This window comes from Octodon degus, unplaced genomic scaffold (assembly GCF_000260255.1).
Source record: "Octodon degus isolate 3935 unplaced genomic scaffold, OctDeg1.0 scaffold00258, whole genome shotgun sequence".
In the NCBI taxonomy this organism is placed as follows: Eukaryota; Metazoa; Chordata; class Mammalia; order Rodentia; family Octodontidae; genus Octodon; species Octodon degus.
The window spans coordinates 2,747,327-2,761,816 of NW_004524834.1; the positions used below are offsets into that span (position 1 = coordinate 2,747,327).

A 14,490-nucleotide genomic window follows, 5' to 3' on the forward strand; every position below is an offset into this window, starting at 1 on the left:
AAGGGAATAACCTTTTCTGAAAAATCTAAACAAAAATGGGGATGCAAATGAATGACTATTTTTTACCTGAATATTCAAAATAGGATAGATATATAGCTACATTCTCTTAATTCAGTGAATAAGAGGATTTGTTCTAATAGTGATTGTGGATGGGATGTCATGTCTGCATCTTGTACAATGAATAACCACTGAGACAAGAATTTTTAATATATTTATTATATAAACTGTCCTGCTGACCGGTTTGCAAAATGCTTCATCACTATTTGTTTCTAAATAAATTTATTTTTAAAAAGGTAAAGAAAAAAAAAGATGGAATTAGTTAATGATTCCATTTTTCCTTTTTTGCATAATTTTATTGAGAAACAAATAGCAAAGAGACAGTTTCAAACTAAATTGGTAGGACTGTTTCAATAATTAACACATTGTGTACTGTCTTCCTAGTGGTTATTTGCTGTACAAGATGCGGAACTGATATCCTATTTACAAACACTATTATAACAAATCCTTCTATTCATTAAGAGATTGTAAATATATATATCTGGCCTAACCATTTTGAATACACAGATACAAAATAGAAATTCATTTAAATATCTCTTTTTTTGCTTCTGTCATTTCATTATTATAGGTGTGCTAACTCAGCAAAATATTCTAAAAGAGTTCAGTAATCCATAATAGTATTGGAACTTCTGCTTCTCTGGCAATGTAAAAAATTGTTGGCCTGAGTCCCCTACAGCTCAACATAACAACATAGCTTTACTTCTTATAGTTTGTTTTTATACTTTTCTGCTGGATGGTTAAGACCAAGATAAAGCAAGACCTATGCAACAAGAGTTGTAGCTTTTGGGCCTGATAAGGTCAGTGAAATCCCCTCAAGATTTATCCTGAGATCCTGTACCTCAGATTGTAGATCCTTTGTCAGTGTCAGCCATGTGAATGAGTCATGGCCATCGCTTGGCCAATGTGCTCTCTGTGAAAGGCTGAGAGAATGTTTTCTCTCCATGTGACTCTCCTTAGGCACACTCTACATCATCGATTACTTTCCTTTTTGGCCCCATAATCTTCTTAATCAGAAAGTTTGGGACACTACTGAGGTACATGACGTTACAGTACAAGTTCTCATATATCCTGATTCTTCATTGACCTTGAAAGGCTAGGGCCAAAATGTTGGCTTTCCTTGCAGCCCTCATTTTTCTCTTATTTTGGGCTGCAAACTTAGGTTTTTACCCCTGCAGAAGACGAGCTTATTGTTATTACCATACAGTCTAGGCTGTTAAGCTTAACCTCACTATCTGTTTGAATATCAAGCATCTTAAGCATAACATGGAATAGATATTTTTCATCAAGTTTTGATATGTTGAACTTTAAGTCCGTACAGAATATGATGAAAAAACATTTAAAAGTGAGAATATATTTTAAAAATAGGCATAAAGAATTATAAAATTCTTATGTTTACACATAAGTCCAGAAAACTAATCATATACAATCTTGAAGCAGGAAAGTTCCACAACGTTTGTTTTCCTGTCTCCTGCCTTCATTCGCCTTCTCCTTCTTTTTGAACAATCATCTAAAAGAGACAACACAGCAGCAACTGGCAAGTCATGACAAGCAGCCTGTATTCTGAAGACCAGAATAACTGGCACTCCAAGCGTGAACCTACTATTACAAATTGCCATCTTCAGTGCAGTTGCTTAGTTCACATTTGTCAGTATATATATAGTTAGTCAGGGTGAGAATCTTTCCAAGTAACTTCTAGATTCAAAAATCTTCTGAAGATTCTCAGAATCATTGCCTTGCCCATCTTCTACATATAACTGTGTGGCTTGCCACTGTTGTGTTTCCTAGCTCTTCTCCTTTCCCTCTTAATTAGTTAGACCTCAATTTCTTGCTTTCCTTTTACATGTATTACACCTTTATATTTGTATTTCTTCTTTTGAGTTTTTATACTAGGGAAACTATACAATATTTATACATGTGTGTCTGATTTATTTCACTTATGAGTGTATTGTCAAGTGGCATCCACTGCAATATAAAGGTTTCAAGCTTATCATTCTTTATAACTGATTAATACTCCACTGTATAATTCCATTTTTTTACCAAGTTCTAAACTTACTTAGCATAAGATAAGAGCATCAGTCAAACAGTAAATAACTCTTTCTCCTCCAGTGAGAAATGTGGCTCCATTCCATTCTCCAGCCATTTATTTAATTATATAATTTCAGCATCACATAGGGGGATTCAATCCCAATGGGATACAACTTTATAAGCTATAGTACAGCATTTACATTTAGTTGTTTTTACTTTAACCTTAAGAATGGGATTTTTAATATTTTACTTATTTTGAAACTATTTACACCTTTCCCATCAGAGAAGGAATGGCAATATAAAAATAATCAATCTTCGCCAGACAATTATCATTAAAACTTTTTGTTTCCAACATACACATATTATCACCATTGAATATTTTATCCCTTTCTATCATATCCATTAGCTCATGAAAGCATAATTAAATGTGTTAGGTAATATTGTTTACCTATAGAAAGAAAGAAATTTTTGATTTATGCTTTAATATTGATGCTCCTTGAAAATGCGCATTGAAAGCCAGTAAAAAGCCTCATATTTTACAGAATTCAGTGAATGAGATGTACAGTATAAAAAATTGACAAGTAGGATATGGTTGTTAGGGTTCCTTTTTGAGATAGTGAAATATTCTAGTATTAGAGTTATTTTATACCACCTTTTACATTTACTAAAACACTGAATTACACATTTAATAATGGTGGATCTTATGATATTTAAATTATACTGAAAAATGTTGGGGAAGACAAAGTGAATTTTCATGCAGATTAATGTACACTTTAGTTACATCTACTAATGTCCAAATCAGTATATTAGGACTGAATTTATGGACCTTCCTCGAACAACTAGGAAACTGCACATGACAATAATACCTAAGAAAACTCTGATTGTAGGTAAAAAAAATGATTTTTTTGAGATAAATAAAAGAAGAGGACAGTTTTTCCATACTGAACAGGAACAGATTCCCTGAACTATACAGGGTTGGATAGTAAAGCTACCTCAGTCATCTAGCTGAGTTGAGGCTCTGAAGGTGGACCCAAGCAAAACCAAAACTTATGATGCTTGAATGACTGTTTTTTTTTTAAATATAAGATTTAGCAACAATAAAACAATACCTGCCCCAAAGCAACTAATGTTACCTAAAGAAGTTTGCTAGATACCAACACAGATAACTATGATTTCTGTATCCATAAATAAAAAAATTAAGATTAAAGTTTAATACTGTTTGCTCCATGTAAATATAAATATTATGAATAAATCTAAGTAAACACGCAAAATTTGTATAATAAAGTAGCCACTAAGAGACCTTAAATTCAGAGTAAATGAAGAGCTAACCCGACCATGGACTGTCAAACTCCAAGTTGAAAGATGACAACTCTTCCCAAAATGTTCTCTAAATCTCATATGATCACTTTTAAAAGTATGGCTTATAGGGGTTTAATGTTGTTATCAATTTACAAGGTGTTTCTAATATTTGTGGATAAATGTAGGACCAAGAGTCTTAAGAACAAATTTAATAAAGAATGAATTAAAAATTCTTTTACAACCCTAATTTAAAATTTATAATGAAGTAGGACTAATCTTCTCTACATGTTTATGATAATATGACAAATAAATCAGCAGGATATTTCAGAGAGTCCCAATAAAAACACACTCATCCAACTGTTCATCAAGTAATACCATGTTTAAAAAAAAAAGAAAAAGAGGAGTACAAGACACATTGCCATTAAAGGTCTTCAAATTATTTCCCCTCATTTTGAAGACATCTTTCTTGCCACTTTTTGAAGCAGGTTTGGTATCCTTTTTCTCAAAATTCTTTATCAGTTGAAATAGAAACAAAACAAAATAATGAATCTTGCTGCTGGAAAGCTAGTCTTATCAGAACATTACAATGTGTCCATATTCACCTTATTCATCAGCCCTGAAATAAAGAGACTTTTAGACCTTTCCCAAAATCAAAAGCATCATTATATTCAACATTTGGAATACATTCAAAACATCTCGGCAGCTATCACAAAACAATTGTAATAAGCCTGCAATGAAGAAGCGATAAGCTTCATACTAATTCAAAATAGATAATGAACCTCAGTGTATTGTATAAAATTGTAAATCTAAAGAATATTTTACTGTGGTTCCACAAAGATTTCTTAATTACATGGAAGACAATCAATAAATTATATTTCATCAAAATTAAATCTACTGTACAAAATGACACTGTTAGGACCATCAGAAAACTTGTTAGGAAGAAAATATTTTTAAATCACATGTCTGTTAAAGGACTTATTCCTGAAATACATAAAATACACTTGGAACTGTATTAATAAAGCAAACAAACATATTTGACAAAAATTATAGAGACACAATCAAAATGGTACTAATTTTTGCCAAAGACAGGTATGATCTCTCCCTGCCTGATTAGAGAAATATAAACCAAAACATAATGTGATACACCATTTACAATGGCTACAAGGAAAATCACAAACTATATCAAGTATCAGCATTGTTGACATACAATGTGAAATCACATAAATGAGACATAATCATATTAATAGTCACTAATAGTTGCTTCAAAAACTACATATTTATGACTAAATGGCTCAGCTATTCTACTTCTTGCATTCTTCTAAGACAAATGAAACTTAGTATTGGAGCAGAGCTAAATATGTGTGGATAGTTTGTTTTTACTATCACCAAATTGTGTGCAATTCAAATATCCACACATAAGTAAAAGAATAAGTGAATTGTAATATAACTGAACAGTGGAATACTACTCAGCTATAAAAAGGAAACATATTAATAAGCAATTAAGAACAACTACTAATCTCAAAATGATTATCATACATGAAAAGAGCTAGATAAAAGGTGGTTATGTTTTTAAACTTACATGTACTAATCTATAAGAGTTCAAAGCCAGGGGTTGACATGGGGATAATACAGAGATTAAAAAGAAAGAACCCATGAATGGTCTCCTTTACACAAAGATATCTGTATTTGAAAGATATGTTCACTAGATTATTTAGGATTTTAGAAAGCATATGTGTCAACATTTATATAATTACAAACAAATCACTAATTTTACGTAAATTGTACTTCAATAATACTGTCAATATTAAAAAAAAATAAGACTCAGTATTAGTGGAATGTGTCTAAATTCTGGATCCTCAGGAGGATGGAGTAGGAGAGCTGCTGAGAGTTTGCTGCCAGACTGGGCTACTCAGCGAGGTCAATGTAACCCTGGAGTACAAAGCCAGAACCGATCTCAAAACAACAGCAACAAAAACCTTACATTTTCAATTTTGTAGTGTTTATAAAATGGAAGATCATCAGAATGAAAAAACACAAACTAACAATAAAAATTGTATCACCTAAAATAATAATCATTTTGATCATATCATGCAATGTCCTTTGCTACAAAATATATTTTAACTCTTTAAATAATATATGTAGTACTAAAATTTTAGAGTGCTTGTATTTCCGACATTCTGGGAGCCTCAAGCAGGAGAAAAACAATTTCATGTCACTGAGTTGACTCCAAGTGCCACCCTGCACACATGAAATAATATTTCAGGTACCAATACCAAGAATTCAGCTATCTAAGAAGTCCTTTATTGGAAAGATGTAGAGATGGTCTTCCTACCTCAAAGCTATAATGGACTCAATCTAAAACCAAGCTTTCTGAAAACCAAAGTACAGTGAAAATTACTTTTTCAAAATTAATACTTGAGAATTAGTATAGATAGCTACACTATGGGATACATGGTTATCCAATTATGATTACCTACGTGCCTTGATATATTATTATGTGATGATGCTTGCCCATGATTAATGTAATTATGGAGAAAGTCATGTCACTTTAGTATTACAGAACATTAGTTTGCTATAATAAAGATCTGAAATTATACCAGGTAAATATTACCTATTTATAAGGCATTGAGAAATCCTAACATAAGAAGTTAATTATTATCTTCATGAATCAATGAAAATACCTGTTTATATTTATATGTACATGAATCTATGTTCTCCTCTATGTATAGTATGTATATCTGCATAGTTCAAATAATTGATGTATATGATCTTCAAAGATAAAAGTAACAGTTAAGCATAGGGAAAAACATGGGAGTAGAACTATTAATTGCTCAACTTACATCTCCCAAGGTAGGAATATAGCAGTAGAAAAATGTTGAAAATGGAAAAAGTACCAAGGTAAAGCAGGACCTATGTAACAAGAGTTGTAGCTTTTTGGTCTGAGAAGGTCAGTGAAATGCCCTCAGGATTTATCCTGAGATCCTGTACCTCAGATTGTAGATCCTTTGTCAGTGTCAGTCATGTGGATGAGTCACAGCCATTGCTTGGCCAATGTGCTCTCTATGAAAGTCTGAGAGAATGTTTTCTCTCCATGTAACTCTCCTTAGGCACACTCTATATCATCAATTACTTTCCTCTTAGCCCCATAATCTCCTTGATCAGAAAATTTGGGACACTGCCGAGGTACATGACGTTACAGTACAAGATCTCATATGTTCTGAGTCTAAATTGACCTTGGAAGGCTAGGACCAAAATGTTGGCTTTCCTTGTGGCCCCTTTTTTCTCTAATTTTTGTCTGCAAACTTTTATTTTTAACCCTCCAGAAGACGAGCTTATTGTTATTACCATACAACCTAGGCTGTTAAGCTTAACCTCGCTATCTGTCTGAATATCAAACATCTTAGGAATAACATGGAACAGGTATTTTTCATCAAGTTTTGATATATTGAACTCTAAGTCTCTACAGAATATGGTGAAAAAAACATTTAGAATTAGTATATATTTTTAAAAATAGGCATAAAGAATTATATAATTCTTATGTTTACACATAAGTCCAAAAATCTAACCATATACACCCTTGAAGCAGGACAGTCCCACAACATTCATTTTCCTGTCTCTTGCCTTCATTCACCACCCCCTTCTTTTAACTATCCAGCAGAAAAGTATAAAAACTAAGTATAAGAAGTAAAGCCATGCTCTTATGTTGAGCTGTACAGGACTCAGGTCAACAATTTCTGACACTGCCATTGAAGCAGAAGACCAAATTCTATTATGAACTACTGGACTCTTAGAATATTTTGCTGAGTTTACACACCTATAATATTCAAATAACGGAACTTAACAAACAAAGGGGATACAGATGAATGTCCATTTTTATATGTGTATTCAAAATGGTTAGGATAGATATATAGTAACCTTTTCTTAATGAATAGAGGGATTTGTTCTAGTAGTGTTTATTAATAGGATATCATGTCAGAATCTTGTACAGCAATTAAGCACTAGGAAGAATGTATGTAATGTGTTAATTATTGAAACTGTCCTACCAATTTGGTTTGAAACTGTCTCATTGCTATTTGTTTCTCAATAAAATTATGGGGAAAAAAAAACATTGCCAGTAAAAAAAAAGGAAGAAATATATAGTTTAATCAGGATATATCTGTGGTAGATTAGATTATTATTAAGTTTGTGTAGTATTTAAATATATTGCCTGTAATGAAGAAACATTAGCATTTAAATCATCATTTTAATATGCTAATCCAGCTATTATACTTCATTATATACATAATAAGCAATTAGATCACTTTTAATATTTTTTATTTTGAAAAGAAACTAAAAAAATAAATTTCAAAACAAGATAAGAGGAAGGTAACAATAATTAATAAATTGCATATTATTATCTTTAAAATAGTTACTCAAAATACAAGACATAAGAATTTAATTATCCAAACAATATGGCACAAACTTTTTGTGAAGTAAAAATAATAGTTTAAATGTCCCAAATATCATTTTTTAGTTGTTTGGTATCAGAAATAGAACTCAGGACCTTATGCCAGGCAAATGTTGTGTTGCTATATCCCTGGACATTAACTATCTAAAGATATATGTAGTTGTTTGTTTATCTTTTGCTTTTTGTTTTGTTTTCTTTTTCTTTCCTTCTCTTTTCATTTTTCCATGTCCATTTCTCTTTCCTTTTAAATAGTTTCTTACCATTTTACAATATCTATCAAACACTTTCAATTTTATTTGCTCTTTCAGCATCTCACATTGGGGAGACAATATGACATTTGTGTACATCTGCTTCATTTCACTTATGAGTGTGGTCTCAAGTTTCATCCATTCAATAGGTAATTAAATTAAATTAAGTGCAATTGCTGATTTTTCACATTTTGTGAGCTCAAAATTAACATTCTTATATCATTCAAAATATTATGATAATACTTACAATTTCTTCTCAATTATCACAGCTCTATATAAATATTAATCAAGTATATCTAGACCTCATACTCAAGACTCCCAGGAAAAAAGTATCTCATCTGTTTTGATGTTAAATGGGTGACGAGTGTTTAAAAAAAATAATGTTGCCATCTTTATCCTAATAATAGCCACCAGTAACATATAAACAAAAATCTCCATAGCAATATAAAATGAAATATACAACTCTCCACTGTGGCCAGCATGCCTGCGACCTATACCACACACCCGTGCACCCCTGCCTAAGGCTCCACCATCATGAAGGACATGAACTAGTATATCAATATAGAGGAGTTCACCGAGGGGGTCCAAGATCAACATGAACAACAACCAGCAAGATGATGATAAATTTTATTGGAAGCTTGAGATGGGACACAAGCAAGAAAGATCTGATGGAGTAGTTGTCTTGATTTGAGGAAGTTGTAGATTGTACAATTAATACAGACAGTCACTGGAAGATCAAGAGGATTTGGATTTGTGCCTTTCAAAGATGCTTCTAGTGTTGATAAGGTTTTGGAATAAAAAGAACACAAACTGGATGGTAAATTGATAGACTCTAAAAGGGCCAATGCTTGAAAAGAGAAAGAAGGAGGACTGAGCCCAGATACTTCTGAAGAACAGATTAAAGAATATTTTGGATCTTTTGGAGAGATAGAAAATATTGATCTTCCCATGGATGCAAAAGCAAATGAAAGGAGAGGATTTTGTTTCATCACTTATGCAGATGAAGAGCCAGTCAAGAAATTTTTAGAAAACAGATACCTTCAATTTGGTTATGGAAAGTGTGAAATCAAAGTTGCATGGGGGCCAGGATGATGGCCCAATAGAAAAAGTGCTTCCCTGGAAAGCGCAAGGGCCTGAGTTTAATCACTGTTTCCACAACAAATCAAAGCAGAACAACAACAAAAAAAGTTTCACAGCACAAAGAGGTCTATGGACAGCAACAGCAACAGCAACAACAACAAAAATAAGAAGAAGAGCTGCAGCTGGAGGATGAGGTAATACTAGGAGTTGTGGTCAGGGCCAAAATTGGAACCAAGGATTTAGTAACTATTGTGATCAAGGATATGCAAATAATAATAGTGCCTATGGTGATGATCAAAACTATAGTGGCTATGGAAGATATTATTATACTGGGTATAGCTATAGGAACTATGGATAAGGACAGGAATATGCAGACTACAGTGGTCAACAGAGCATATGGCAAGGTATCCCAAGGAGGTGGTAATTACCAAAACAATTACTAGCCATTCTAAAGAGAAAGACATTGGTGGAAACAGGAGATGCTAAAGAAATCTTCCAGGAATACACTGAATATTAGTCTTCTGTTATTCTAATGATTATTTTGTAAAAGACTTTCTAGTGTACAAGACACCCTGTCCAACTGTGCACAGCTATCAATTAATTTTTTTTTGTTTTTACTTTGTCCTTGTTTTGTGTTATGACTGGATTTGTTTTTATACAAACTTTATTTGTATGATTTCTCATGTTAAACCCCAAATAAATGCTTCCTTATGTGAAAAAAAGAAATATAAAATGAAACACAAGTGTGTAATTGGAGTAGAAGAAATTTTAAGAAAACATTTAGGATGAGACACACAAACATGAATCAGAAATGAAAGTACTGCAGCGGGAGTGTTTTCTGAAGCTGCGTAGACATTTCCTGTCTGGATTTAAAATGAACAAAAGTTGAAAGCACAATTTGGTCTGATATTCCATAGACAATGTAGAAGGAATTAAAATTTCTTAAGAATGTTAACTTAGTAATTGAGATTATTAAATTTGGCCTTGGGTTGAACAGAAAATATGAGTGGAAGTAATCTCAAAATATCCACTAGCATTAATCTGATGCTGGGAAAACTTTCTTCCACGTTTACCACATAGCACTACATGGAAAAGAAAAGTTCTCCAGATCATTCTTCTTCCTAAATATATAAGAGAAATAAAGTAATATTCTCTGGTAAAATGCAAATTACAATCAAAATATACTAGGGAGACTATACAATATTTACACATGTGAGTCTGGTGTTTTTCACTTATCAGTATATCTTCAAGTGACATCCACTTAAATATAAATGTTTTAAGTTTATCATACTTTATAGCTGAGTTATACTCCATTGTAGAAAATAACCACATCTTGTTCAGCCATTCTTCAGGTGATGGGCATGTTGGTTGTTTCCAAGATTTGGCTGTCACAATTCTGCTACTATAAACATAGGTACAAATATATCACTATGATATAATATTTTCAGTTCATCCAAGAAAATTTCCAGGAGAAGGATTCCTGGCTTGAATGTAAAGTCCAGTCCTAGTATTTTAAGCAGTGTCCACAATGATTTCCATAATTGTTGCACCAGTCTACATTCCCACCAGCAGTGGAGAAGTGTTTCTTTTACCCCACAGCCTCTCCAACATTTGTTGTTGGGTGATTTCTTTACGATAGACATTCTTTGTGGGGTGAGATGGTATCTCAGTGTTGTTTTAAGTTGCATTTCATGGAAGATTAGTGATGTGGAACAATTTTTCATATATTTATTCACTTCTTTTATTTCATCCTCTGAGAACTGTGTGTTGATCTCGGTTGCCCATTTCTGGATTTGTTCTTTAAATTTAGGGGCTCTAATGTTTTTTAGTTTTTTATCTATTCTAGAGAGCAGACCTTTGTCAGAGTGTTTATTAGTCAAGATTATTTTGAAAATTGTGGATTGTCTTTCACTTTTTTTGCTAATTTCTCTTGACGTGAAAAACTACTCAATAAGAGGAGATCCCAGTTGTTAATTCTTTCAACTAGTACCCATGTAATTTGGTTTCTGTTCATGAACACTTTGCCTATCCCTATGTCTTCAAGAGTTCTTCCTACTTTCTCTTCCAGGAAATTTAGTATTTTTGTTTTAACGTTTAGATCTTTAATTCACTTAGACTTTAACTTAGCAAATGGTGAAAAAACTGGGTCAAATTTTAGTGTTTAGGCATGTAGAAAGCCAGTTTTTGCAGCACCAGTTATTAAAGAAGCTGTCTTTCTTCCAGTAAGTGTGTTTGGCCTCTTTGTTGAAGATCAGCTGACTGAGTGTGTTTAGAGAGTACTCTGCATCTTCTAATCTGTTCCACTGATCCTTGGGTATATTTTGTTTCTAGTACCATGCTCATTTTATCACAGTACCTTTGTAGTATAATTTCAAATCAGGAATTGTAATGATTCCTGCCTTGTCTTTGTTTCCCAAGATTGCCTTTGCTATTCTAGGTCTTTTCTGGTTCCAAATAAATTTTAGGAAAAATTTCTCTATGTCTGTGAGATATGTTGGTGATAGTTTGATAGGGATTACATTAAATCTGTACAGAAATTTTGGGAGTATGACCATCTTCACAATGTTGGTTCTTCATATCCAAGAGCATGGAATAACTTTTCCTTTTCTGAAAACCTCTATGTTCACTTTTTTAAGAGTACTGTAATTTTCGTTGAAAAGATCTTTGACTTCTTTAGATTAATTCCAAGGTATTTCATTTTCCTCAGTGCTATAGTAAAAGGTATTGTTTCTCTAATTTCCCTCTCAGTGTGTTTGTTATCTGTGCAGAGGAATGCTTTTCACTTTTTTGTATGGACCTTGTATCCTGTTATGCTATTAAATTTGTGTATCAATTCTAATAGCTTCTTGGTGGAAGTTTTTGGGTCTTTCAAGTAAAGTATCATGTCATCTGAAAATAATGATAATTTAACTTCTCTACCAAATCTTACTCATTTTATTTCTCTCTCTTGTCTAATGGCTCTAGCTAATGATTCCAGAACTATATTGAATAGGAGGAGTGATAGAGGGCATCATTTCTTATACCATATCTGAGAATAAAAGATTTCAGTCATTCCCCATTCAGAATTATGTTAGCCATTGTGTTGTCAAAGATATCTTTTATCAGATTGAAGTATAGGCCATCTATTCTGATTTTCTGTAGAACTTTGAACACTAATGAGTGTTGCACTTGGTCAAAGATCTTTTCCACATCAATTGAGATGATCATATGATGCTTAGATTGGGCTTTATTGATGTAGTATATTACATTATAGATTTGCATATATTCAATCATCCTTGCATCCCTGGGATGAATCCTACCTGGTCATGGTGTATAATCTTCTTGATGATTTACTGTATTGTATTTGCTATAATTTTATGAGGTTTTTTGCATCTATGTTCATGAGGGTGATTGTCCTGTAGTTATCTTTTTTAGTTGCATCTTCCCTGGTTATGGTATGAGTATAATACTGGAAACCAGGAATGATTTTGGGAGAAATGTTTTCTTTGCTATTTCATTGAAGTGTTTGAGGAGTTTAGGGATTATATCTTATGTAAATTACTTGTAGAATTCAGCTGTGAATCCTTCAGAGCTTAGGCTTATCTTTGTTGATAGCTTTTTATTACATTTTGTATTTCATTGACTATTATTGAGTTATTGAGTGTTGTTATATCTTCTTGATTCAGTTTTGGTAATTTGTATCTTTCCAGGCAACTGTCCATTTCTTCTCTGTCTTCTATTGTGTGAGAGCAATGGTTCTCAAAGTAGCTATTGATAATCTTCTGAATTTCTACTGGATCTGTGGTAGTTGCACCCTTTTCATTCCTTATTGCTTGTACTTGAATTTTTTCTTTCCTCTTTTTGATGAGGTTAGCTAGGGGTTTATCAATTTTACTTAATCTTTCAAAGAACCAACTTTTTGTTTTGTTAATTCTGTAAACTATTTTCTTCATCTCAATTTAATCTGTTTCTGCACTAATATTTATGATTTCTTCCTGTCTTTGGGCTTTGGGTTTTGTTTGCTCTTCATATGCATGGGATAATTTCTGTTTTCTTGCATATACTTAATCATGACTTATGGACCAGTATGTGGTCTGTTTTAGAAAATGACCAATGTGCAGCTGAAAAAAAAAAGTATATTCAGCTCTTTTTGGGTGGAATGTTCTGTATATGCCCACTCAGTCCATTTGTTCTAAGCTCTCCTTCAGTCCTGCTACTTCATTGCTTTTTTTGTCTGCTGGACCCATCTTTTTGGAAAAATGGGGTGTTAATGTTTCCTGTTAAGATTGTCATATTGGATATTAGATTTTTCATGTCCATTAAGATTTGTCTTATATAGTTGGGTTCTCCCGTGTTTGGTGCATATACATTTATGTGTGTTACCTCTTCCTTTTGAATATTTCCCCTAATCAGTATGTCGTGGCCTTCTGTATTTCATTTGATCATTGTTGGTCTGAAGTTGAGACTGTCTGAGAACAGGATTTCTATTTCTGATATTATCTGAAGTTCTGTGGTGTGTTGTATTATTTTCCACCCTTTGAATTTCAGCCTCTGAATTTCTTTATGAGTTAAGTGTGCTTCTTGTATGCAGCATATTGTTGGATTGTGTTTACTAATCCCCTGTTCAGATCTATTTCTTCTAATTGATGAATTACATTGATGATTGTAATTGACATGTATTGATTTATGTTTGACATGTTATTTACCTGATGTTTTTTTACTACTTTTTCTCCTGTGTTCAATTGTTTGTCTTACTTAGTGGGCTCCTTCTGTTCTTATCCTTGGAGTTCTGATCATTTTGTTCCCTGTCTAGAATGTCTTTTAGTAGTCTGTGTGGGGCTGACTTTGAGATCTTGAAAGTATTTAGTTGTTCTTTGTCATGGAAGCATTTCACTTCTCCTTCAACTTGAAAGAGAGTTTTGCAGGGTATAGTATTCTGTGCTGGAATTTGTTTTCATAGAGGACTTGAAGAACTCTACTCCACACTCTTCTTGCATTTATGGTTTGTGAAGAGAAATCTGCCATTATTCTGACATGTTTTCTTTAAATGTGATGTGTTTCCTTTCTCTAGTGGCTTTTAGTATATTATCGTTTTGCTGGACTTCGGGGATCTTGACTAATATATGTCTTTATGTGTTTTTAGTTGGGTTGAACTTATTTGGAGTTCTATAGGCTTCAATTACCTGAATGTCAGAAGGCTTTCTCATATTTGGTCAGTTTTCTGCTATTACTTCTGCCCATATTTTTTTAATGTCATTTGTACTGACTCCTTCTTTCTCATTGATGCCTATTAGTCTCAAGTTTTTCATCTTTGAATCATCTTGTGGTTGATGTATCTCTATTTCCTGCATCCTA

At 32.8% G+C, this 14,490-nt stretch overlaps 1 pseudogene; it reads left to right on the top strand.

Annotated features, from left to right (window-relative positions):
- Window positions 1–9,323, top strand: part of LOC105740993 — a 125,113-nt pseudogene extending 115,790 nt beyond the window's left edge.
- Window positions 9,324–14,490: the final 5,167 nt, after the last annotated feature.